The following is a 26,704-nucleotide window of genomic DNA, read 5'->3' as shown; positions in this document are numbered from 1 at the left end:
CTATTTTTTTCCTCTATAGTCCCTTTTTTAAGTTTCTTGGACTCCTTTCAGTACTCCTGTTCTTCTTATCATCACATTCTTTTTAGATTTATTTATTTTCTCATATATTTATTATCACTTCTTGTCTCCTAGCAATTAAGCCTTTCTACTCATACTTTCTCTCTGCCTTACTTTTCCTCTCACTCATATATTGTATTTTCTCCTAAGTTTTCTTTCTTCTTTACTCCTCCCTGTTTTCATCCAATCTTTATGATTCTTGTCTCCCCTGTTCCTTCTGTTCAAACTATTGCTCTGATCATTTTGTATGAATGCCTTTCTCTCGCCAACTCTTGATGTTGATGCCTTTTAATACTCCACCCTTCCTTCTCTTATCTGTAGAGGACATGCCAATCACTGTGCTATTTATTAATTCTCTTTTTTTCTGTGTTTTTCCCTCCACTCCTCTCCCTGCTCTGATCACAACTTCTCTATCTTATATTTCCTTTTTTTATCACTTGGCCTCTCTTTTTACATTAACCCTGCCCCTTTTCTTTGTGCAACTTTGTTCTTCAAATTGAAGAAATAGTATATTTTGGAACAGAGCTGTTCATTTTTAGATAGCACCTCCAGAATGGTAGGGACCTTTTTAAGCTCAGTGTTTAACATTGATTGTTAGACTGGTTCAACAATCAAACCATTTTTAAATGCAGTTTATAATGTTGCACGTTAAACACTGAAGGATACTGACTACAATAATCCAACATAAAGGAAAAATGTATTTATAAATAAAACAGGTAATATATTTTTATTCAGAGTTTGGTGAAAGTCATCCTTGTTTGGTAAAAGTCAACAGTTTGTTGGTACTCTGCTGCTTTTTATTGTAAAGTAGAAAAGCTTCAACTGCATGGCTTTTTAAAATCCAACATGGACTCAAAGAAGGTGCTGCATACTCAGCAGTCCGGCTCATTGCCATACATTAGGCTTTAGTTTAATTAACTTCTTGCTTAATCTCAGATAAAAAAATAAAGGAAGTTATTAGGTTGTAGAGCTGTATTATTTTATCCTGCTGATTTGTAGCTTAATAAACAATGTCAAGATTATTTCTATCATTATTGCTCTTCAGTGGATCCTGCATTTTTACTCTTGCAGTACAGCCTGCGTCAGACCTGGCCACATGCATGAGAACATGTTCTCTGTCAAACTCTGGGTAAATAAAAAACTGCAGTCAAACAAACCGAGCTGAGCAAAGAAAAAAAAAAAATCACAGTATCGTGATTTACCACCAAACATTACAAGAAATGATGGTTCAAAGAAACGTTTTTTCTTTTTTTTCTATCCGAAAATAAATTCTGTTCTTTGGAAACCATTCTGTGATCAAATGGATGTGTCAGCAAAATATTCTATCAGAAACTCTGAAATAGGTCACTTGGCAGACATCCCATCATGGAATGATTGATGTAGCGGTTACAAGAAAAACTGTTCCTTTGTCTTTCATTTTTGAAATTCAGAGTCTCTGTTAGTGCAGGCTAAAAAATGCTTTTGATATGACTTTTTCGTGGGTTGTTGAGGCTAATATTTGATTGGAAATAGTAACTGTCCAATTGATGAATTTATAGAATGTATTTAAAAAGTACAGCGGAATAATACGTTGTTGTTTAAGAACAAGCTACTTTCAGTAAAGGCCATATAGCACGCCACATATTAAAAATGAACATAAAAAAAATAATATATTGCGGATATCTCTTAAACAGGCTCAGTTTGGAGAAACAGTAACCCTGAATGAATTGATGAGTAAATGGCTCAAGTAAATCAAATAAACCAAGTAAATTGCTGCCATCTTAAAACAACTCCAGTTTCATTAATTTTATAGTGGCTCATGTGAATACTATATTATAAATTCTTACACAGTTGTCATTTTGCAGAATATAAATATTTACACAGAATATTATGGTTATTTGCAAGTGATAATAGTGTCAGTAGCACTTCCAGTGCAGTGATGGAGCTCTTCCAGCATGAATGTCAGTCTTTATGTTGGGAAAAAAATGTGTAATTAATGTCATTTATGAAATACCGGTTGTATGAAAGGTATGAAATTTTTGATCTTGGAGTTGTTTTATAGTGGTTACACCTTTCCTGATTGGTCTATCCATTAGCTCATCAGCCCTGGCAAAATTTAACTCTTTCTTCAAACTGAATGTGTCAAAAAAAGAGCTATTTACAACAAGAAAGACTGACTTGTTTCCAACCCTTTTCACTTTAAAATATCTGATCTCCGTCTTTAACATAGCTCATATGAAGATCCACAGCCCTCCAAACACACCCTGTGAGAGCAAGACTTCTGTCTCAGGGTGAGATACTACATTTACCAAGTGGGAGTGCTGAGCCAAAACAGCAGAACAGCTGCCCTGGGGGAAATACACTGTTGTATTCCCTTTCTAGACTGTAGCTGTGATTAATGTCTGTGTGTTGAACTAGTGTGTGTGACCGTGATCATCTCAGTGTAGCATGAGAGTGTGCGTTTGTATTGTTAGAGGCGTGACGGGTGTTGGTACTCGTGTGAACTAGATACCTAACGGCTCTTTGAGAAGGAAGAAAAAGAGGAAAATCTAATTTTCCTTGACCTGTATCCATCTCCCTGCTTGATGGCTCTGTCATATCCCCAGCTTTGAATTCTCCCTGTAACTGGTGTCATATCTCTCCATCCAAGCCGTTCTTTTTCTCTCTGAATTGTGTCAGTACCCCCACTCTTCTGTGGACTCCCCTTCTTACCAACTCTCATTGATTCTAGCTTTAAACTTGCACTGTCACTCACTTACCCTGGAGGTGAAGTTGAATTACAGCCATTAGCTTGCTGTTTCTGTGCACCCTCACTGCCTCTGTGCCCATCTCAGCTTTTCTCCTATCCACTATTTCTTCTAGGGCTCCAGGACTCCATGATGTTTCGGTCCACCACTCATTCATTGTGTATCAGGAGGTGATGGAGAGAGATTGTGCAGTGAAAGCTTTGTGTTTCCTTTATCACTACCTATGTGGACTGTCGCACTCTCTGGAAAAAGAAATAAATACATTTTAACTGGTGTCATAAAATACAACAGATTAGTTATTATTGTTGTTGCTATACATTTAAAAAATTATATTTTGCAAAATCTATTGTGTAATTCAGATTTTTAATAGTTGAAATAAAAAAAAAATGTTTGGCTAAAATTTGTTCATTACTATAGGTTATGGGTTTAAGTAAATTTTGGAACAGTAGAAAAAATTCACTTGATTTTAGACTTTTTTTATTTTGGCTAGTTTTCTTCCAGTTTGCAATCAACAGTAGCAGTCTTTCGTACAAATGTACATACAGACTTATGCTAAAGTTTCAGATTCTTTAATTTTCTTTTGCTAAAAATCATGTTGTCATTACTTATTCGAAAAAGCTCATAAGAAAACGCATATTTCCAACGAACCAGGTTTTGGCTATAAAGAGAGGTTAGTTGTTTTTCAGAGCATTGCCCTATTAATAGTCATATTGGTGGGGATGTAGGAAGTCAATTCACCAGTTAAAGTGCATGTTTTATGTTTTATTTTTGATTGTAGGATCCAAACAGGACTCAGATGGTGAAAACTGACAATTTTCAGTAAAAATCTTCAAAACAAGCATGTTCAGTTCTAATTATCCAAATACAATATCTTATTTAATTTGATTGTTGGGCTAAAAACAAAGACAGATCTGTTTTCCACCCTCAGCTGCTCATTCTTATGTCTGTTTTGTGTTTTCCTGATGAGCCAGGCCTTAAAAATGGATGCCAAACATTCAGTAGAAAAGAGATTTTGGGTAGTCTTCAAACCATAACGTCAAAACGCTTGTTTGCCACTGACTTGCAGTCTAGTATGTTAAAATACAATTTGCCACATAAAATTGCATACAGGACTTTGAGAAGTAAAGGCAGAACTTGTGTGTGTTTACTTGTTGGTGACATGGTGATGGATGAAACAATGCCAGAGCTCTGTGGGGGTTAAGCAGTTTATGAGTTTGGCACAGCAGGACCTTTCAACTGCCTATCTGATGTTTAGCTCAGTGGGAGATGTTCTATAGCTGAGTCCAAACATTTATGACTTGTTTACAATAAAGTTAACACCACACACACATATATGTTTTTTTCCTAACACTTAACCAACTCTAAAAAATATACTCTGAACTAATCAAAACACACATGCCTCACAACACTGAACTTTCAAAAGTGTAGCCAGTATTGCAGCATCATAGGAGTTGTGCAAAATAAGCCGTGTTGACATGAAGCACTGTCTTTTCAAAATTTGTGTCCCCCGTTCTAAATACCCCGGGTGATTGTATGAACCATCTGTCATCACTGCTTTATACACATGCTGTGGCTCATATTGTGTCTTGGTCAAATTTGATCATTTCAGTTTTCTCTTCAAAAATGTTTCTTTTTTTTCCGACTGACATCCGATTCAATGACTTTGTCGACTTGAGTCATCTGAAAACACAAAACAGTTGGATAATTTTCATTCAATTTTGGGTGTTTTCTACCTTTTTTGCACACTTGTGCTTGTTCCCAGCTAAAGATGAGCAACCATTCAAACTAATGCATGAGACACTGGGTTTATAAAATTGATTTTAGTAGACTGACATGGTTCTTTTCTCAAACACTCAAGTGGATTTGTTTTTGAAATAGCACACACAAACACACACACCTCACTCCCCTATTTTGCTTCCATTGCAACCTCCACAGAAATCTTTCTCTAACAGAATCGTCCCCACATGAGCCCCACACTTTTTCATCATTTCAATCTTATATTGACCTTTTCTCAAACCTGTGGTGTATGGAGATTTTTTTGAGGCCTTGCTTACAATCTGTTCTTCACTGACCAGACAATCTGTTATTGAGGCTTACAGTCATTGCTTGTATCATGACACTGATGACAAGAAGAGTGATGAGGAAACAATTCCCCTTGATAATCTTTGATATGCAATAATATGTGATAAATAGCACAACAGGTTTAAACATTAGTTACCATAAACACAACTAGCAGAGTTTCTACAATTCATAGAAACATAAATTGATAAAAAAGTAATATAGAAATAAAAATATGTAATATCTTATTACATATCTTATGTAATATCATAGACCCAAAGGCCACGGGAGGGTTAAACAAAGTAGTTGCACAAAAGAGGGAGTCTGATCACTGGTTTTAATGTTGCTGTCACAGGTGGCGATACGGTCATTTTCTATGGCCAATAGATCAGTATGATCCCGGAACATTTTTTTTCTTTTCGCACTCTGCAGTTAGCCATGTCTTTCAGCAGCACAAGAAGAGCCATTGTTAGAGGGGATGGCACTATCTTGTTTACACATTCTTCTACAGGCTAATTGTTGACACCTTAACATCCAAATGGCAGGTCATCCACTGGATCAGTCACGCAAGATAATTGATTTATTCAGTGTGCATTCGCCTCATTCTGCTCTAGACTTTACAGCTTCACCAACACATTCCCACAGCACATTATGCATTCCAAAGTGTGACTGAAAACAATCGTGTTACCTTTTTGTGTTTGTGCACAATATAGCCATGAGGTGCCCAGTCTCACTCTGTCTCAGATTTCTGCAAATTGAATCACAGTGGAACCACTGCCCTGTCTAAAAGCCAAAACCTTTTAGATGTTTTCTTTTCCTTTTAGTTTGTTCTTATAGCTGTGAAGCTGTGATAGAGTAAATTTGGGAGTGGTTGATAAATGCTATTTAGTTAGGTCATCTTCATTTTTAAAATACTGGATTTTCTTTGCACTGGCTTCCTGTTGCTCAGAGAACTGACTTTGAAATCTTGTTGCTGGTTGACAAAACTCTAAATGGTTTGGGTCCAAAATTAATCTCTGATCTTCTGATGCATTATGAACCACTGAGTCCTCTGAGGTCGTCTGGATCAAATCTGCTCTCTGTTCTCAGAGTCAGAACCAAACACACAGAAGCTGCATTCAGCTTTTGTGCACTAAATATGTGCTGCAAACTCCCAGAAAACTGCCAGACCACTCCGACTGCAAGTTGCTTTAAAACGAGGTTGAAGACCATCCTGTTTGCTGCTGCCTTTCTATGTTCCTTTATCTTTTGTTCCAGCTGTTAATCAGAGCTTGCTTTTAAGTTTCAGTTTTATGAAATGTTCTTTTTTTTTAGCATAGGGCTGCGGTGGATTGGTGGTCAGTGACGTGGTTTTGTAATCCTGCGGTTGCAGGTTTGAGCCCAGGTTGCTGCAAGAAGGACATCTTGCATAAAAAAGCCAAATTGTTTGCTTGCTGTGGCAACCCCTGAAGAAAGGAGCAGCTGAAAGAACTTACTTTTACTGTTCATCTTTTTAAGAGTCTCTAATTTTACGTTTTCATCTTCTACATTTCGATTGTTCCTTTGCACTTTGTCAAAAGTGTTTTTTTATTGTTTATGTAAAGCACTTTGAGTTGCCCTTATGCTGAAACAGGGCAACTTGACCAATTATATTATTATACACTTTATGTTAACCTTGACATTTTGACTTTTGTTATTCCTCTCTTACTTTTTTCATAAAATTTGCTTTATCTAATTCAGTTTTGATTGTTTATAATTTTTACTTTCATCAGCTTATTGTTATAGGCTTTGCATATTTTGTTTAGAAGTTTGTGTTTTTTGTCCTATAACCTCTTCTGTCTTTTCATGTCATCATGACTTTCTTGCAAAAAGGGTAACAATATATAAAGACAGAAAAATAAAAGCTTTAAAAAAGCAGATGTCAGAAAAGTCAAATAAGACCTATATTTGTGGTATGATTTTGTATAAGTTTGCACAGAAAACCTTCTACAAAAACTTCAGTAGTTGAAATTCTCTTGCAGTGCTGTGTGTAGAGGGGTTCAGAACTGTGGACAAAAGGTTGTGAACTTAACCATCACCTAAAACGAGCTCCTTCACACATCAGCATGAGTCTTCCTGACTCACTCTTTTTTTCCCCATTGCAGGACATTTTTTTGTCTTTTCTCTCAGCTAAACACTTCACAGCACAATTTTGTGTATTTTGTGTTATGTCTTTGGTTGAGAAACCTCAGACGATTTCTTTTTGATTTTGATAATTAAATGATATCCCATTTTGTCTTTAAAAATAAAAATAATAATAATAATAAACAATAAAAATAAAGATTGAATTAGCCTTCTAATATAATACTTCATAGTTAGATTATTATTTAGTTTTTTATTTGTTTGTTTGTATTAAGAAATTGAACTTCTATTTAGTTTTTGTCGTTTAGTGCAAAAGTTTTGCCTGGATCAGACCTGGATCCACACACGAGCTCAGCAGCCATGCACATTCATTTCTCAAACTTTTTATCGATGTGTGCTCTTACGCAGCTAGCTTTATCAAGGTCAAAATAGAGAGCCAGTAATTGTTACAGATTGCCTGCCAAGGCAAGCAGTCATTCAGCAGGTAGTCCAGTCATTAGATCTGGAGAACAGAAGTCTGTGTGTGTCCTTTTGTGTATAAACTGGTGTATGGTTCTTCTTCATTCATCCTGTGTTCCTTCGAGTTGTTGACATCATATCAAAGTCCAGCGAAGAGAAATGAAGTCGGTATAGACTTGCACTCAGTTTTTCTGATGGATCACCTGATATGGGGTGGCTAGTTAGTGGTTCTGATATAAGCTCAGTCATTCCTGACAGTCTTTACCTACAAGGTTGTTTTTCAGGGTAACTCAATGGGAGATATGAGACACAAATCTTAAACTTTGAATCAAAACGTCAGATTCCTCCGATTAAGTAAGGAGAGTGGGAAATTTGTAGATCCCTTAAATATTGCACAATATTAGGTACAGACATAGGTTGTTGCTGCATGAAGAAAATACCAAAATCACCTTTGACTTTCTCTTTTGTTGTAACAAGAACACTAAGATCTAGACTTTTTTTTATTTCAGACAAGTGTCTGTCATGTTTTCTTTAATTATATACTACATATTATAGTATGGACCATAGTATGGATTTTTAAATAGGCAAATAAGCTATTATTTGTTCATGTCTCCTATATGTGTTAAGCAATGATTTTGCTTTAAACAAATTTGCCTTTACTGCAAAAAAACCCAGATTAATCAAGAGCATTGTGCTAAACATACCACAATCACGAAAACAACTTCTAATATAAAAAAAAAAAAATTCCCTTCTCACCCTCCGCGGGTGGTCTTTTTGTTTCATCCTCTGAGCTCAGGTCCTCTACCAGAGGCCTGGGAGCTTGAGGGTTCTGCGCAGTATCTTGGCTGTGCCTAGAACTGCACATTTCTGGACTGAGATGTCTGATGTTATATATATATATATATATATATATTTTTTTTTTTTTTACAAAAGGAATCATGCAAAAATAACAGTTTAAAGGGTTCAATAAACATATGCAAATTTTGCTTGCATTGGGTCTAGAACAGTCAGCTATTTTGTATCTTGGTTTCTCTAAATAAAACCTGCCCCCAGCTGCTTCATTTCTGTCTCATTAGTCAGCTTTGATGCAGACAAACACACCTACAGTATCAGAACACTCACTGCACACTCCTGTAATATTTATCGTATGTCAAGCGAGGATCTGCTTTGTTTGAGTGGAAGACACTGATGGTTCATTCAGGTTTTTACTTTCTTTCCGTTTATTGCAGGCTTTCATTGCTAAGAACCGGTGGATGATCTGACAGCATCAAATTCAAGGTAATTATTCCCATCGTCTTGTCAGACTGAATGCTTATGGATGTCAAACACCTGTGGTACACACATGGATGCTTCAGAACTTGTATTCCCTGATGGAAACATTTTAGTAGACAGACGAAAATCGAAGGTACAAGAAAATATTTAAAACAGCAACATGGGAGTCTTTGCTATTTGGAGATTATGATACACCTACAATCCTGAATGCACTATTAATCATTTTTTCCTCATTGTTTGTGACATGATTATAGAAGTTAGTATAAAAAAATACATTTTATCATCTTTTTTAGGAAGGTTTTAAATTGTCTGCAGCTTCTGTAATATCTTTCTGGGATTAACAGGAAACACTATGTCTGTTCAAAGTGGAATTTATTGATAAATGGTCTATATAAGCCATATTTCTACCTTAGCAGTACAACCCTTTATAGGAAGAAAGCATCAAGTGTATTATGAGCAATGATGGCCACTGAAGAGAACAGAGAGAACTTTCTAAGCAAACCATATTTTTTAAAACATAAATAAAATGCCAAACTCTGTATTAGTGTCAGGCTTTGACTGACAACTGGTATTTGGGGAGCTGAGTGCAATCCTGCCAAATAAAAAAGCAAGATTCACACAGATTATCACTCCTTAAATGTCAAAAGGATTAATGCAGATTAATATCCATTCACCCTGCCAATAAAAGATCTGTAACATTTATAAAGGCATTTAATATACATTGAACTTTATTTTTTCCTTTTTTTCACGAGGCAGTGACAGCATTTGTCACCTGGGCTGACAGCTTTTCTGTTGTGTCACATATCGTGATGCGGCAGATGTGTGGATTGGTCCCCAGCATGTGGTTCTCAGTAGGTGGCTGAGTACCACTGATCTACAGCTATTGAGCCATGGTTTTTCTAATTAGTGTTGGTTTGCAACACCATTCACACTGAAAAAAAAAACAATGTGGGAGAGAAAGGCAGAAAGCTTTTAGCCATTTCAGATAATAACTTTCAGCTTTTTTTTTGCATAGCTAGCATTACAGCTGCCACCTGTGGGGATTGTCAAGCGTGCAGAGCCGACTACTGTCAGATTTTTTTTTTTATAAACATCTGAAATGAATAAAAGATGAGTAATAATTCCATTATAAAGATTTACAGCATAGCAAATTTTGATAAAACTACTTCAAACAAACATACATCACATTACCAAATTAATGTAAATATCTCATGCAAGTAAAGTCCTGCAGGTGACAAGTCAAAGTAACATGTGCATGGTAGAAAAATGAAATTTAAAAGAGGCTTCAAACTAGATAGAAAAAGGAAGGTTGCAGGGAGAGAAAGCCACAGAAACCTAAAGACGAAGAAAGCAATTTTCTTGTCACGTTGCCGAGAAAATTTGGAAAAGTGCTTTGTCTATATTTAGCAACAAAAGCTTTATGCACACACATACACACTCACTCATCAGCAGAACAGTGATTTTCAGTACACTCATGATCAAAACAGCATAGTCAGCTGTATCCTTATTCATTCACTCACTCACACACACACACACACACACACTCACGCACACTGTGGCTGGTTGTTGTCAGTTGGGTCTGAAGTGGATTGTGCTCATTAGGTACTGTTGCAGATTGGTTTCTATTTATAGCGCCTGCAGGCTCAGCAATAGCCTCAGCAGCATGGAGGTGTTTTGAAGTAGCACAGGCCTCCAGTGGGCCGTGCTAACGAGATACATCCGGAGTCGATCACGCTCAGAACTGCAGGAGTTTAACCTAAAGTTTGGCTGGCATGGGCATTCAGGTCTGTTATTTATAGCACAGATTTACTTTCAGTTTCATTAGATATAGCTTAGTTTCTGTCAATTGAAAATTTCAGTCGTGATTTATTAATGTACATAATAGCACATTTATCAGTAGCGTAGAATGAATGAATGCATTAGGAAGCAACTTTAATTTGTCTTTTGTTTTTTTACTTTTGCCCTCTTCTCAGCTATTATATGCCTTGTGGCCGCACTCAATTATATTGTGGTCAAGTATTCATTGCCCAAATATAATTAGACAAATTAAGTGCCCCAAAACTAGGAGAGTGCCAATATTAGGATTATTATGGTAATGGTCCAAATAAGGTCTTCTTTCTCAATGATGAGAGAACGAGAACAAAGAACTCTTTGGTACATAAAAAAAAGTAAAAAATACTCAGTTTACGAGTTAGGTTACAAGTGAGCCTCTACCATGGATAACCATGGACACTTCCTCACTCTGTATGCACCTGATGAATATAAACTAGAGTCACTTTTTTCCAGACTTCAGTTTGAGAAACTGGCAGGCTAAAATCCAAAATTTTGCCATTTGGGATCATAAAATTCAGTTTTTTCCAAATATGCTGAGAAACCTTTTAGAGGTGCACAGCATGTGTAAAAAGCAGAAATGGTAAGCCTCAATGGTGTAAGCAGGTACACTAACCAACCAACTAAAACAGTTTTTGTTTAAGTTATGAATCATATGAAAAAAAAAAACAGGAAAATATTCATTGTAAAAAATAATTAATAGATCAGAAAGAGAACTGAATACAAACAAATACACATGTAAATTCATTTAGGATATGTACAAAAATATAATGCATTAACAACATATAGCCAAGAATAGTTCCAATTAATTAATTAGATAGCTCAATATTTCTAAAAATAACCGAGTTATAGGCATTTTTGTGTTTTTTAAGGCAAATAACTGCAGCTTTTTATTTGTCCTGTTAGTAAGCCTTCATTTTGTAGAAAAATCTATTCACTTAAAGACACATTAAAACATCATTGAGACAAACCTAGTGGTCTTACATACCACCATTCATCCTTGAGAAAAAGTAATCAGATCTATTGAACTGGTTTGCTATTCAAAAAGGTGATTTCTTTTATTCTAACAAAGAAAACTAGTGTATAATATAAGCAGTGGGTATACTGTGGTGTTGAGGTCCAGAGTTTCTTTGCATCCATTTGAGGCAATAAAAACAGCATTTCTCATCTTAAGCACCACAATCTCAGCTTTTAGCTTCTAAAGTTGTCAAGTTGATGATCTCTCGTAACATCAAACACCTTAACAGCAAGTAAAAGTACTTTATCAGCTGATCTAAATTTCTCTATCACCATTCTTCCATGTGGCATAGTTGGCATCAACTCAAAGCTTCTCAAATAACTTTAGATTTGACAAGATAATACGACCTGATACCATCTTCTTCCACTACTTTAATTCTCCGGGCCTCCTTAATTTTTGCTTTACTTTCTGGGTTGATAAGGAATGGGCTGGGGCGGCAAATAAGGAGATAAAGCAATTCGCTACACCTTTGCACCTAATTCACTTGACTTTTAAATTTAGTAGACATTTTAAAACATTTAGAAAAAAAGTAGATCTGAGGAAGGAGCATATGTTTTGAAAGATTCATTTCAGAGTAACATCATATCTGTATAGATGAACTAGTTTGAATATGTAGCTCACAAAGCAACTGCAAAAACATGACATTAAACAAGCAAATCGAATTTCTACATCTTTATCAAACTATTTTTTTAAAACAATTGCAAATCATCATCTGTATTGACAAATTACCCATCCATGCTTTTTCATGAGGACCAGATTCAGCCCCTGATTCATGTCAACCAACCTCTGATTTCCTTAAAGAAAAACAAAACAAACAAAGATAACCGAAAACCAGGATTTTATTCAAGACTCTTGAGGAAAGTTAAACGAGGTCTATACTGCCATTAGTTCAGTGTGCGGAACCCTCAATCCTTTAAACCAAGTAATAGTAGCCTCTAAGGAAAAAAAAAAGAAGAAAAGTGTTAACAATCCCTGGCCTACTGCCTCTGAGAGTTGTTAAGAAACAATCACATGAGAAGCTATGTTCTTTAAATAAAAAAGTTGAATTTGCTTTGATACCCTACCAAGTCAACTTCAAATCAGGTGAGCAGTTCGGTTAACATTACCTTTTGACAGACCTTTGCTTCTACACTACAAACCTTATCAATCAACTCAACAGTGTTAGAACAAGCTGTTTTCCACTAATTCATTTTTCACCTATGATCCACTGACAAAACTTTGAGAATCAAGAACTCAGAAGTTATATTTTCTTCAAGTCAATCAGTGCTCTTTGTTCCTACTGTCTCTTGTAGTAATACTGAATGTTTGTAGTAATGCTTGATCGCCTGTTGGTATTGACTTGATGGATGACTGGACTGGATATAAACATTTGCAATTATGACACTAACAAGTCGTGGGCACCAGGTGCAATCTACAATAATCAAAAATAGTAAATTTAATGTAAATATATGCATTGAAAAAAATATCAAAACTACAATGTTTCTTAACTTGTTTATTATGGTGACATTTTAAATTACCTAAATAAAATATAGAAGCAAAACAACCGCAAATGCAGCTTTGTTGCATTTTCACTAATTGCTCAGTGATTCCTTGTGTCTTTAGCTTTCCGCCCCCACTTTTCCAGTACTCCCTGCGGAAACAGAGTGCCAAAGTTTGGAACAAGTCTTATCTCTGTTCCAGAAAGTTGCTGTAAGCAAAGCAGGATATGGAAGAAAAAGAAATGCTTGGCAGTTGCCTCGCGGTGTTGTGTTTTGACAGAGTTAGGCGTGAGATTTATTCCACATCACTAGTACTGCTGGAAGGATTTGGGGTAGTTTACGGAGCAAACATGCCGATGGTTGTTCAGCGGTTTCACACAAGGTTGTAAATTTGAAACTGAGCATGTGTAATCCATTTAAGGGCAGTTTTAGGTATTTAAATATATATGAAAAGCTTTTTTCCCCATAGGAGCTTAAGACAGTATCCAGACATTCATGTCAGGATGTGGTGTTTATAACTGTTTTAGAAATTTGTATTCTCACAGGTCCTTTTAGTGCTAACATGGATTTCAAACTGTTGTGCATATATGCATATCTGTATAATTTTCATCTCAAAACCACAATGTTTAAGTAAAATAAGTATCCAAATGCTGTCAATCAGACTACTGAGACTGGTCCTTTAATGTAGCATAAAAACATGAACAAAACATGGAGACAGAGATAGAATAAAATAAGAGCAAAATCCAAAACAAATCTGATGATAGTAAAACTTTTGATGTGTTTGTTCACACAAGAAGCGGAAGGTGATGACATTCAACATTTAAAAAAAGGAAAAGAGGAGTTTTGGACAAGAAAGGCTAAAGGTTTTCCTCAGTCCATCAAAAGAAAAAGTAAATGGAAGAAAGTGGAATCTGAGCTGGACCTTTCAAAGAAGCTACGAAAAAAAAAAAGAAAAAGAAATTGAAATAAAGAAAAGAAAAGAAAACACAAGAGGTGGCAAAAAGAGGCCACGAGGGAGAAGAATGCATCAAGCAGAAATGTCAGTTGCCATTGTGTAAAAATACCAAGAGAAATGGAGAAAAAAGAGAAGAACAGAGAGAAGTGGTTTGGAGCTAAAATAAAAGAGGAGAGGGACTGTTAAACAGGACTGCAATTAATCTGAAAGGGGTGTTCAGAAAGAAGAAACTCAAACCTGGACAGAATAGAAACACCTAAATGAAGCAGTGGAACGGGGTGAGAAGCATCACAAACAGAAAAAAGAAAATAAGTTTAAAAAAAAAAAAAAAGGTCAATAAGTGACTGAGAAACAAAAGAAATGTTAAAAAGAGTAGAGTAAAAAAGAAGAGGACACTTCTATTAAACTTAAAGGCTGATGAATTGAATCAGGTGAAGGTGAAAACTAGTGAAGATCATTAGTCTGTCCTCAGATGTTCTTCGAGTCACCACTCAAGCAAATCATTTCCGGAAATGAGCCCAAAATGCACCAATTACCTGCAGTTCTTTCTGACAGAGATGAATGATATTGTGTTGCAGCAGGATTGCAGATTGCAGAATCTGATGCTTCATTGAGCCCTTAAATATATTTGAACCCAACACATTTACTGTTAATTTAACAAACATAAAATATTTTCTCAACATGCAAACCACCTCTGCTTTTCACTGTATTGACTTAATTTGGTTCAGCCATATAGTTCAGAGTATTAAAACAGTTCCTAAATTTCTTAACTTCTTAAAATATTACAAGTACAGTACTCATAAATGCTGTGATATACCATAAAAACAGTTTTGTAACTGCTGGAATTTGCAAGAAGTGAGCGCCCTTCGTGATAACAATCCAACACTGTTTCTTACCGCAACACCCCTTTCAGCAAAAGATCTAATATATGGTGAACTAATGTCACACTGCTGACTGCTGAGTGACATATATGTTTTAAAATATTAGATCTTGCAAACAAGACTAAAACATGTGAAGAAAGTAAATTGAAAAGCAGTATGAAACTTTACAATAAAATGCTCTGAACTCCGCTGTCGGATGTCAGAGAGGTCTCACGCTGGTTCGAACAAAACCCTCCAAACCAGCAACAAAAAGGTGGAGAAGATATTTCTCAGGATATTGCTTTGAGTTGCGAGAGGCTTAGGGACTCTTACTTGAATTGAACTACAGTATATGCTTTGTATAAGACTGTCTGGTGACGTGTGTCAGAGGTATCACCGGGCATTCAAAACCCCCCAAAGAGCCACTGCAAAATGCATTTAGGAAAATTTTCTATAAAACATTAAAGTGTCATTTTTATTTCAAAAGCACAGCATGTCTGAAAAACTTCTTAGAACTACTCTTCAGTCTGTGTCAGCGTAACAGAAAATGTGTCAGAACTTTTTCTTAACTATGACAGAACAGAAATGTCACTCAAACAAAATGAATAAATAAATTTAAACGTATAAAAGTGTGATCACTGTTGTGATTCGTTCTACTTATTTCACTGGTTGTTGTCTGTATTTCACACGGCTGAAAAATGCATTCAATTATACTTTTCAGTTGAATATACATCAAATTAGGGCTTTGGAATGATGATGGCTAAAAGCTTCGGACATCTGGTCTCAAGAGATTTTCAGAACAACTGTTGTTCTGGTGAAACAATGTTTTCACCCATTAACAACCTCATGTGAAAATGGACATGAGTTCAGCTGTGTTGTTGAATGTCACTCTGACCATCTCAGCGACTGGCTTCAAATTGCAATTTTTTTTTTTTCTCCTGGACACTTTCTTACTCTCTCTCTTTCTGTTTCTCACTTTAGACAAAGTGACAGTCATGTGAAAAGCTTTTGTGTGACACATTTGTCTTTAAACTCCACCGTGTACCATCTGGAGATTCCCAGCTCAGGAGACATGACAGCCAAACACTTCAGCAGCATACAGTACATGTGTCTAACCACGTTTGCTCGCTGTGCTTGATAGTGAGTGAAAAGAAACATACACAGAAACAAAATAAATAAAGAAAATATCATTGTTACATTTACTATACCTTGTAAATTTAAACTGCTTTCATGCATGAATTATGATAACTTCAGCCAGGATTTTTTCCCCAAATCGTTTGTTTTTTATTGAAAATTTTTAGATTTTTTTTTACTGTATTTATACAAGAACTTTTCCACATGTCCACTCAGGTGGATGGCAATTTTTTTTGTGGGGAAAACTCATATGAGGCCGATAGATAGATAGATAGATAGATAGATAGATAGATAGATAGATAGATAGATAGATAGATAGATAGATAGATAGATAGATAGATAGATAGATAGATAGATAGATAGATAGATAGATAGATAGATAGATAGATAGATAGATAGATAGATAGATAGATAGATAGATTTTATCTATCTATCTATTTTGAATTGGACATGTTTATTTTTATTCACAGTGCCCTGAAACAACAATTGGTGCTATAATAATAAATTGAACTTGAAATAGTATAAAAAAGAGCTTTCCTGTAACGTTAACAATAACTACCATTAGTTCCAGCAAAAATGTGTACTGAAGTTTTATGGTCAGTGAATAAACTTGCATTATAAGCTTGGGAACATGGTATCAAATCATGTGGAAGTGGAGTTTTATGAGAAGGAAATATTAATGATAATGCAGCCACACACTGCTGCCTTGTTTATTTTTCAGCTGAGGAACCTAGCCTTGCCGTCATAAATTATGGCGATATTTAGTGTAATGCAACAAGTTGCAACTTGTGCTTCATTTAGTCACATCTTTTTGGTATGTCTTTTCCATATGCTCTGCTCCTAAATCGTGGCTGTTTGGGTGTAAGTGACATCACACACCAAGACTAGTTAGGTTGTAAGAAAGGAACAATGTTGACCAGGGTCAACCAGATAAGTACAGAACAGCCTGAAGCTTATAAATACAATGAAAAACATCTGAGAGACAGGCGAGTTTGAGAGCTTCAAAACAATCACAAAATCTCTATACACTCATTCAATGGGCCTTTAGATCAACCATGTTTGCAAATGGCTAATAATGTGCCGCTCTGGAGGGCCAAGCTTGAAAAGTTATCCTCACCTGACATGCAGTAAGTTTGGTGCTGAAGCTTTACAGTCATTTGCAGATTGCCACATAAACATACTATATTTTCTTTGTTTTCTAAAACAAAATAACAAAATACTTTAAAAGTATTTACTGACAATTGCATTTATCTGCAGTCAACTGAGCAAGCCTGTTTTCTCTTTAACATGACATAAGAGTATTGTGTATAAACTATTACTGCATTTAGAACTAATTTCAACTTCTCACAGTTTTAGATTTTTGTCCATCATTTCATAACAATAAGAAATACACAGAATTATTGGCATTAATAGTAAAGTTTATGGTGTAATTAGTACAATATGTGTTAATACATCCACAACAGGACTTGGCAACACAGTGTTTTTGTAATACAAAAAAGTAAAATCTGTATAAAAAGCTGTAAAATAGGCATGTTGTTGTGATAGCAGTCCTTGATATTCTTGATCTTAGTATTCAAAAGGTTTTAATCAGTGATTCTGTCCCGCCGAGTTTACCTGTTCAAACTTCAAATAGTTTGGAGAATGAATGAAAACAAACAAGCGTCACAAACACAAGGTCACTTTAATTATGAGTCAATCAATGGAAATACTGAGAAAGGTTAGTGCTTAAAGAATCAAAACAAAAAGATAGTTATTTAAATAAGTTAAAATAATAATAATAAAGAGCATCCAGAAGAAACCAAATAGTGTTTGAGTATATGGAAGTTGACATTTGCGGCATGATTGCTTAAATTATTTGCTAACAGAAAGATGGAGGAAGATATGAAAAATGGACCGCGTTTCCCAGCCAATTTCTATTTTTTTCTTTTTCAAACTAAAAAAAGTTCTATGCCTTTCTCTGCTTTAATTACAACATCCACTCACGAGAAGTGACATAGAAGCTCGAACTGCATGTCACTACATTCATCTCTCCTGATAATGAGACGTGGGAACTGTCACAAACTAAACCCGGAGCTGGAGACTTTAGCTGAAAAGAACATTACCACTGGTCCTATTTCGCCAAGCATTTATCTCTCTGTCATTGTCCCCAGTGGTTGTCATGTGCACCTTCTTCAGCTTTACTATCGTAATGTTTTTAACTGAAATAATATACATTACTACATCTGCTTGTTTAGTAAATATTAAATCTCAGTTGTCTTCTTTTCTGTAAAGCTAAAAGTGGTTTAAATTTATTTCTGTTGTCAATCTATTCTAAAATATATCTTGTTTTATCTGCAGCCAAAGCTGTTCATTTGCTTAAATCCTCCTTTTACCTTCACTGCTGTCATTTTTAAGTCTTTTATTCTCTTCCTTGCTGTATCTGGGACTTTTGTCCCTATCAGTAACTTTCTTAGCATTTTTCTTGTAGCTATCTCTGCTTCTATAACAGCAATTTCATTTTATTCTGTTAAATACGCCTTCCTTTCCCCCCCCCCCTGAAATCTTTGCTGGGTGTGACAGGCCTGGCCTTGGCCAATCTAACGTTGAGAAGTTAATCCTGGTCTTCTGAAGGCTAGCCACACCCAGGGGGATTTAGATAAAGGTGCCAAAGAAGGGAGTTTTAGATTAAGGCCTTCAAAGCCAGTGTCAGATGTCTAAAAATTGAATAGAGACGCCCCTTTAATGACAGTACAACTAAAGTAGATGCAGTGGCATCAATAGGCTCTGACACTTGTGCTGCAAAATCAAACCTATTTTTTAGGATTTGACACAAAGATGTCCAAAAACTGTCTAAGTAGAAAGATGCTCATACTCTGAGATTATTACGAAGATTATGGCTCTGTGCTGCTCATCGTGGGTATATTGATGACACCACTGGATACTGTTGTGATACATATAAGTGGTTATATTTTATTGGATGTAATCATACAATTTATGACTCTGTTTTATTTTGTTTTTTTTTTCCTGAAAAGTGAAATACAATTGCTGGATTGCCAATATGGTAGTTTGAAGTTTCTTTAAATTATATTTTGGACAGATTTGTTTAGAAATATAATAAAAAGAGAACATTGACATAGCTGATAAAAAAAATGCACAGTTACTTACAAGTCATCTTGGAGTACTCCACAGAAAATGAGACAGGTCTAATTCAAAGCCAATTAACCACTGTCAAATTTAAACTGGTAATAATACATCTCAGTTTAAAAGTTAGATTTGGTGAATAACTAATACTTTACAGTTGGAAAAAGTTATCCAAGTAATCAAACTCCACAAGTTGCATATAATTTTTATTTCAATGCAGTCCAGTTTTTTTCAAGTCTGACCAGCAATCGTGATGAGAGTTTTTTATTTTCTTTTTGTAATTGTTGCTTTTTTAAACTGCATGAGAACAAAGTCCAACTCATTTTCAGACAAGATGAAATTTTAAATTAATATAATATTCAGGGATCAGCCACAACTTTATGATCATACACATAAAATTGAGCTGGTAGAATCCTATTAATAAATTTTTTTTATTGAGGCGTCATCTACATATAAAGTTATCTGACAAGCAAACAACTTTTTTTTTTTATTTTGCAAGAACTCACAAAACCTAAACATTCCAATAACACCTTTTTTGTTGGCTGTTTATCTGTGAGCCTCGTTGGCCATTGTTTATCTCAGCATTGTTCAGTCGAACTTACTTTAAAGAAGTGAAATCAGGCTTTGTGTTGGATCAATCACTCATTTCAATTGTGCTTTTTGTTTTCAAACCAAGTCAAAAAAGTCACTGTGATTTTTTTTTAAAGAATAAACTAAAAAGCCTGAAATTTGAATCTAAACTAAAAACAACATTTTTTTCCTAAGATAATTTTTTTTGTCTTAGTTGTTATGCCAAGTGTCTTTGAGATACTGTCTTTGTATTGGTTGGACAACATTAATTGCACCATCGCGAATAACACCGTATAATTTAGTATTAGTTTTGGGTTTTGTCTTTCTAGTTTGAGGATCAGTCTTACCATATCATTTGGACTCATGGAAAAAAAAGAAAAGCACAGTGATTTAATTTGCTTTACGATGTGTAAAGAAAATATATATCGTAAAGTTAAAAGTTTGCATAATCTAAGTGTAGTCTGAGCAGAAATTGTTTCACCTTAATGTCAAACTAATATTCCCATCCTAACTATAAGTTACTTCTGGTCAAATTTTACTCCACAAGGGGACTTTTTTGTCAGTAGCATTTAGTTAGCAAGGTAAAACATGAATGAGCACCAGGATAAAATGGCCTTAGGATCATGTATCAATATATGAATTATCTTCATTCCCTGCCCATGAAAAGTCTCTCTGGTTATTGTCCAGCTGTTGCTTCAGGCAGTCTTATTATGTAAGATTTGCACACACTTTCAGCTGCAGGTTGACTTTGAAGATATCATGCTGGCTGGATTAGATTTTCTATTGGTGACTGCTCTGTCTATGATTCAATTCAAGATCTCCAGGGTATGCACGTGTGTGTGCAGGTGTGTGTGTGTGCGTGGGTTCCCGGGCTGATGTGTTCACATTTGTGTGTAAAAAAACTCAAACCTTGTTTCAGTGTGTGATATATACGTGCATGCGTGTGAGTAAGTGTGCTTGTGTTGATATGAGCATAAAGTTCATTTGTCATGGGGTTTATATTTCATTCTATCAAGCACACAAGCAGTGAATCACTGCCATCATTATGATGTTGCTCGGTGTGATAGCCTTGCTCTTTTATACAGCATGAACTGTGGGGGAAAGGACTCATCTCTGCTACACAAATAAGCAAAAATCACTAATTGTACTTTAAAGCGTAATTCAGACTTACTTCAGGATATGTTACATCACAGATTACACAGTTTACTTTGGGGGCAATGAATGTCTTTGAAATCAACAGAAACACAAAGAAAACAGAAACACACTGTAGGAGTTGTGCGTACTTGCCTTTGAGACGATGTCAAATTTTCAGTTCCAAGCAGGAAGGAGTAGATATGAGCTCTGATGGATGTATTGATGTTTCATTACTGGGTGTAGTCAAAGGATTGTTGCAATTTTCTAGCTAAAGGATGAAACAAATCCTTGCTGTGGACTGTTTTAACACTGAACCTCTGTACACTGAAGAACAACTTTAGGGTTATTTCTCTCTTTAGGGTTAGTTCTAGTTCAGAGCCAGTCTTTACTTAATACCAGTACTTTCTGTTTTGTATACGTATTTTTAGAACAGAATCCCCAGTAGCATCAAATTTTATGATGGACCAGCGAGTGGAGCCTTTTGGAGACCAAAACAAATCAACCATGTAATGAAGTCCATGTTTAAAAATTCTGAGGCAGGGCTGTTAATTATCTTTGAGTAATAGTTATCTGCTTAATTCGAGACACAACAATAAAAACAAAAATTTTAAGCAGCAAGAAGAACAGGAGCTCATTGCGTCCTGTTCCCACTGTTTGTTTCAGTATAAATTGTGAATGTTAGTCAATGCACTGTACAGAGGGGCATTTACAGCGAGAGCTAGCAGCTTCATTATGATTCCTTTTTGATGAATACTTTTGGCTCTTTCAATATCAGCAGCTGTTTTCACATGAAACGGTGTCTGTAAAACCTGACACCCAATGCATTTGTTTGCAGGTAGAACACAATAAACTCAGGGGTCTTTGTAGACAAATGCTCTCCCTACACTGTGGCTTTCTACATAAACTCAAAATATATCAGACGGAGTATCAAGCATATTTTTAAAAAAATGTTTAAAATGATGTAATGACATAGCTCTCTGGCAGCTCAATGGCTGTTGAAAAATAAACTGGTTCTTATATGATTATTCACTGAACTAGTTGAGAACTGGCTCAACTCAAGATAAAGAAAAAGAAGAAGAAGGAGAAGAAAATACCTTGCTGTTTGAACAGAGCAAAGGTTTTGTAATATATTTGCTATGAAAATTATATTCTGACTCCAAAAGAGCACTTGAGCTCAGGGCCTTTTCAGTTTTAAATGAGTAATCATCAGAATAATTCAAAAGTACATTATTATTACGCTGCTTGAATAAAATGAACTCCAAAAAAGAACAAGTATGTAATCAGCGTATGACGTTTAAAAACAACTCAAAAGTAACTATTAGGTACTGTTTGTTTTATTCCTAAATAATATTAATAATAGTAAGAAGAAAAACATCAGCATAGTTGTTGGCTTGTGTGTCACAGTGTGTGAGCAACTCAACCCTCAGCAACGATATTTTCAGCAATCAGATGTGTGGTGGAAAAACTTCCCCCGGTGCTTTGACATTTGAATGGGTGGTTTCTGCAAAAGAAAGATCACCCCGGGCGATTCAGGCAGCAGCCCTTCAGCTGAAGTACCCTAAAATACAAACTCACACTTATTGCACACTTATTCATGCATGCATGCATTTTTGTCCTGCTGAAACAAAAAAATGATGCTAAAGTAAAAAATATGCTCACATATCTAACCTCTGCTGACTAATCTTCTGAATGTTTAACTCATTGTATCAATTTCCTTTCAAAAACAATTCAGTTTAACTGTGAAAAGACTATTTAAATTTGAAATCAGTGATATTGGTCAAATTCCCCATATATTCTTTCTATTCACTGCTGAAATGCCTACAGTTTAGAGAGAAAAATGACAATGCTTTTAAGACACAAGCCAAAGAGCTTGTTTGGACAATTTTATGCCTGCGCCATGAAAATTGTTCATTATTGCAAATCTTTTGTTCCCTCAGCCATTTCGTCGAGAAAGTTGTGTAAAATCTTGTCAGTAAGCGTTATCCGATTTGCACAAATAATTGAAAATGCCATTGCAAAAGGCTTGTAATTTCTTCTCAGCTTGTTGGATTTTATAGTTCAAGCACATCTTTCAAAAGATGCCTTTTAATTATGAGCATAGCGGACCAAGTGTGGATTATTCTGGCAGATGTACATACATGCACAATGAGTGTTTGTGCACACATGCACCAAACAAACCCTAGAACAAATATGCATATTTTAACAATCTGTCAGATATACAGTATCATATAAGCTCTTCCACACATGCCCATCAGCTTGTATCTCTCTATTCATGTCAGCTAAAATAAATGCTCTCGTTTAAGTCTAGGTAAATGGGGAATTTCATGCCTCTTTTTTGGGTAAATCCATATTATTTAAGCACTAAAGCATCTACAAAACACACTTGTGCATTCAAATATGTGTTACATGTATCCATGTTTATGTAATAGACAATAATTAAGTCAGGTTCATTTTCAGTAGAGTGAAGCTACTGAAGAAATCATCCAAACTGAAGTTTTCGGCATAATTTTTACATCAGCTTGCTCTTAGAATCCAGAGATGTTCCATAATTATCATCTGGCTGCCCACTTGCGTCTTTGAATCCTCTTTTCGAGAAGATAATTATTGTTACAATGTCCTGATCATTCCCCCCCCTCATTCTGTCATCCCACTCAGTCATTTAAAAAAAAAAAAGGTTTCCTGAAATAGACACTATTTTCTAAACCTGCAAATTTCTTTAATGACACTTCAGATGTATATAATAGGTGAACAGTTTTTTGAGAATAAATAAACTTTCTCACTTTGTTGTTTCCAGTAACATCTTTTATAGGTTTTGCTAAAAAAAACAAAAAAAGGTGGATTTGGATTACAGGAGTGAAAAGACTGAATTTGAGTAAGTTGTGAATAAAAAAACATTCTGATAATTAGCCCAACTTTTCCTCCCCTCTCTTTGGCACTCTGTCTCTCAAACATATACCAACACAAACCAGCGTGGCCCCAGGCCCCCATACCTGTGACAGCTGCTGTCAGTAATTTACACTCCAGAATGACCGGGTAGACAACTGAACAACATTCTCCAATCAGAGCACATAAAGAGATACAAAAAGAATGAAATTTATTTCTAATATTCTTTTTAAATCAGTCATATTGTTGTGGGGTAAAGGTTTTGACTACTAAAACACTATTTTACAACAAAAAAAAGACTAAAATTGTAAATTCACTAAAACACAACTTCCCGCTGTGTTTTAGTACATCTCGACTTCAACTGAATAAGCAAAGTAAGTCTTTTATTGGTGAGCAATGGTGGTTGAAGTCTAACGATATACATAAAATAAAACCTAGATGAGCTTTCTTTTTATTCTTGACAACTGACAGAATAACTCAAACAAACAAACAAAAAAACTTCCACAGGACATTTTGACATTGCATTTATCACTGCCTTTCACAAATTAATTTGTTTATTTTATGAGGATATAGTATTAACAAACTGAAGAACAGTTTTGCAGTATACCTAAAAAATTGTGTAATGAAATGAAATAAAATGAAGGAAGGAATTATGAACGTGAGTAAATTGTGTAAGGTGACGGTGACGCGTCTTCAGGACCACTTCGCAGCTTTTCTGTTCTGGTTTTTAAGCACCATTTCATTCTGTCACTCAGTCATTTCCCTCTGTGTCTCCTGCCTTTCCTGGCATGTCTGTGTCCTATTCCTTTCAGACAGCTTGTCATTGTTATATTTGACACCTCTCAGGCCACAGTACATTTATGTCTGAGTGAAAAGGATGTGGACTAGTCCGATTAAACCTTTCAAAGCTGATGCAATGCAATGTAAAGGGAAAGATCTGAAGCGAAACGAGTTCTTCTGCCTTTCAAGCCTGATGCAGAATGAGTTGCATTATCCCTGCCAACACATCAGAACAGTGAACAATATAAGAAACAATAAAAGTCAACATTTAAAGTATCTAATGTCACTATTATACATATGTAATTTCTTCAACAAACAAAAAAAAATAAAAGCTTTACTTATTTTGAAACTTTAAGAATTTAAAAAAGCTATTTTAAAGGAGCACCTATGTTTCAGAATACTTTCTAAAACAAAATTACCTTAGGTCTAGATAAATTCAAATGACTTTAAATCCTTGTGTCTCAGAGGGCATGCACATCCAGCACTTTTGCACACCAATCCACACACAGATAATGAGCCAATCAAACTGTAAGGCAGGAGCTAAGGACCAGCAGTTCATCTCTTATTCCACACACATTTACGAATGTCGCCAGGTTATCAGACAGTTCATAATAAGCATGTTCCATCTGAGTTGAGAAGCCAAATCATGTTCGTAACAGCAACCCTTCTCCCATGACCTCCATGTACTTTTTTCGATTTAGCTGTACCTAATGAATACTCAGTCAGTTCTGAGCAAAATCGTTTTTATTGGCTTTTTTGAAGCAAAATTGGAAATATGAAAAAGACATTCCTTATAAAGTCTTAGAGCAGTTGCAGTAATGTCCTCCGAACAGTGAGAGCATTTAAAAGCTCTTGTCTATGATGCTTAGCCCTATCCCCATGTTTTGCTAGGAAGTAGGGGTGTCCCAATTCTTTTTGTGATGGAGGGCCTTTTAAATTGAGAATTTTCATAGATGCATTTTCAGTAAACAATTATGAGCTGTATTGCTTAAAAAAAATCTGTCTCTCTCATATATATATATATATACTGTAAAAGCATTTTAATTATCTAGTTTGATGTATTTGCTCTAATCCTTTTTTGTGAAAAGGACTGGAGCTTATCTTTGACTTTTACAGATAGACAATTTATTTAAAAAGTAACATTTTGTGATTACTGCATAATTAAATCTTTTTTAACTGTATTATAATTAGATTGATCTGAAACATATTGATTCAGAATAAATTAGATCGACTGAAACTGCCACAACAGAAAAGAAAAACAAGTCTATTAAGACCCAGCTTGTTGATTTTTATTTTTATTATTTAAAATACAGAAAGGTTGAGCAGAAATCTGAGGGACTGAGACAGTTCTGAATGGCAGAATATGTCTGCTTTAAGATAATGAGTGAAAGCTTTTATACAGGCACAGTAATATTAAAAACACTCGTCTTACAGGCCAGCAGCTCTTGTCAGTGCCGTATCAGTGGAAGGATCATTTTGCACTGGCATCAGAATTTAATCAGACATGTATTCTCCATCACACTTCTGAAATAAACATTACTGAATTTTATTTTCCATGACACATATAGCTGAAATTAAACCTGATTTAGACTGTACTGAATTGGACTGGATAGAAGTGAATTGAAATGGGCTGCATGTTGTTCAATTTAAATTGAAACTTTTTACTTTTTCTGTACAGTGCAATGGTATGGATTAGAACTATATTCTGTCAAATTAGATTAAATGAATTGAATTAAAATGAAATCATGTGATCAAATCTGAAACCGGAGATTTAAAACTCAGTTTGCTCAATTCCATTTAAGATTCTGGCTGGCAGCTGGTTAGGCATCAAACAACAGCTGCCTGGCACAGGATGAATCATAAAGTCATCAAAATGATATTTTGGAAGAGATACAGAACCATTACACTGAAACGCTGCCTATAATAAATTTTGAATCTGACCCTGCTTTGAAGAAACACATTTAATCTATAAGGAACTCTTCTACTTTCTGTATGACACTCAGTATAGTAAAATACACTTATTTTTTGCCTTGATGGAATCCAAACAATCATTGAGACACATCTGCTTACAAAAAATCTGTCCATGTACAAAAGCTAAAGATAACGAGAAAACCACAAGTGCCACAAAGAGAAATTAGTGTTAGCAAAGATTCTGTTCTGTTAAAGAGGGTGAAAAAAAGTTTTAAAATACTGGTATAAAGTGAAAATAAATAAATAAATAAATCAAAAGAGATGCCGTGAATCATGGGGCAAAGAATGTGAACGAAGAG

The 26,704-nt window shown here is 35.3% G+C and overlaps 1 protein-coding gene across 1 annotated transcript in view; it reads left to right on the top strand.

Moving 5' to 3' along the window:
- The window catches only part of LOC108231834 (protein phosphatase 1 regulatory subunit 29), a 152,291-nt gene that overhangs the window by 103,330 nt on the left and 22,257 nt on the right, over positions 1-26,704 (top strand). The window contains exon 3 of the mRNA XM_017409193.3: positions 8,630-8,678. The gene's annotated coding sequence lies outside the window, so the exon portion shown is untranslated. The remainder of the gene's footprint in view (positions 1-8,629; positions 8,679-26,704) is intronic.

The sequence above is a fragment of the Kryptolebias marmoratus genome, linkage group LG3, assembly GCF_001649575.2.
Source record: "Kryptolebias marmoratus isolate JLee-2015 linkage group LG3, ASM164957v2, whole genome shotgun sequence".
Classification (NCBI taxonomy): Eukaryota; Metazoa; Chordata; class Actinopteri; order Cyprinodontiformes; family Rivulidae; genus Kryptolebias; species Kryptolebias marmoratus.
Note: the sequence above shows the minus strand (reverse complement) of the source record. Positions and strands in the feature narration are given on the sequence as shown.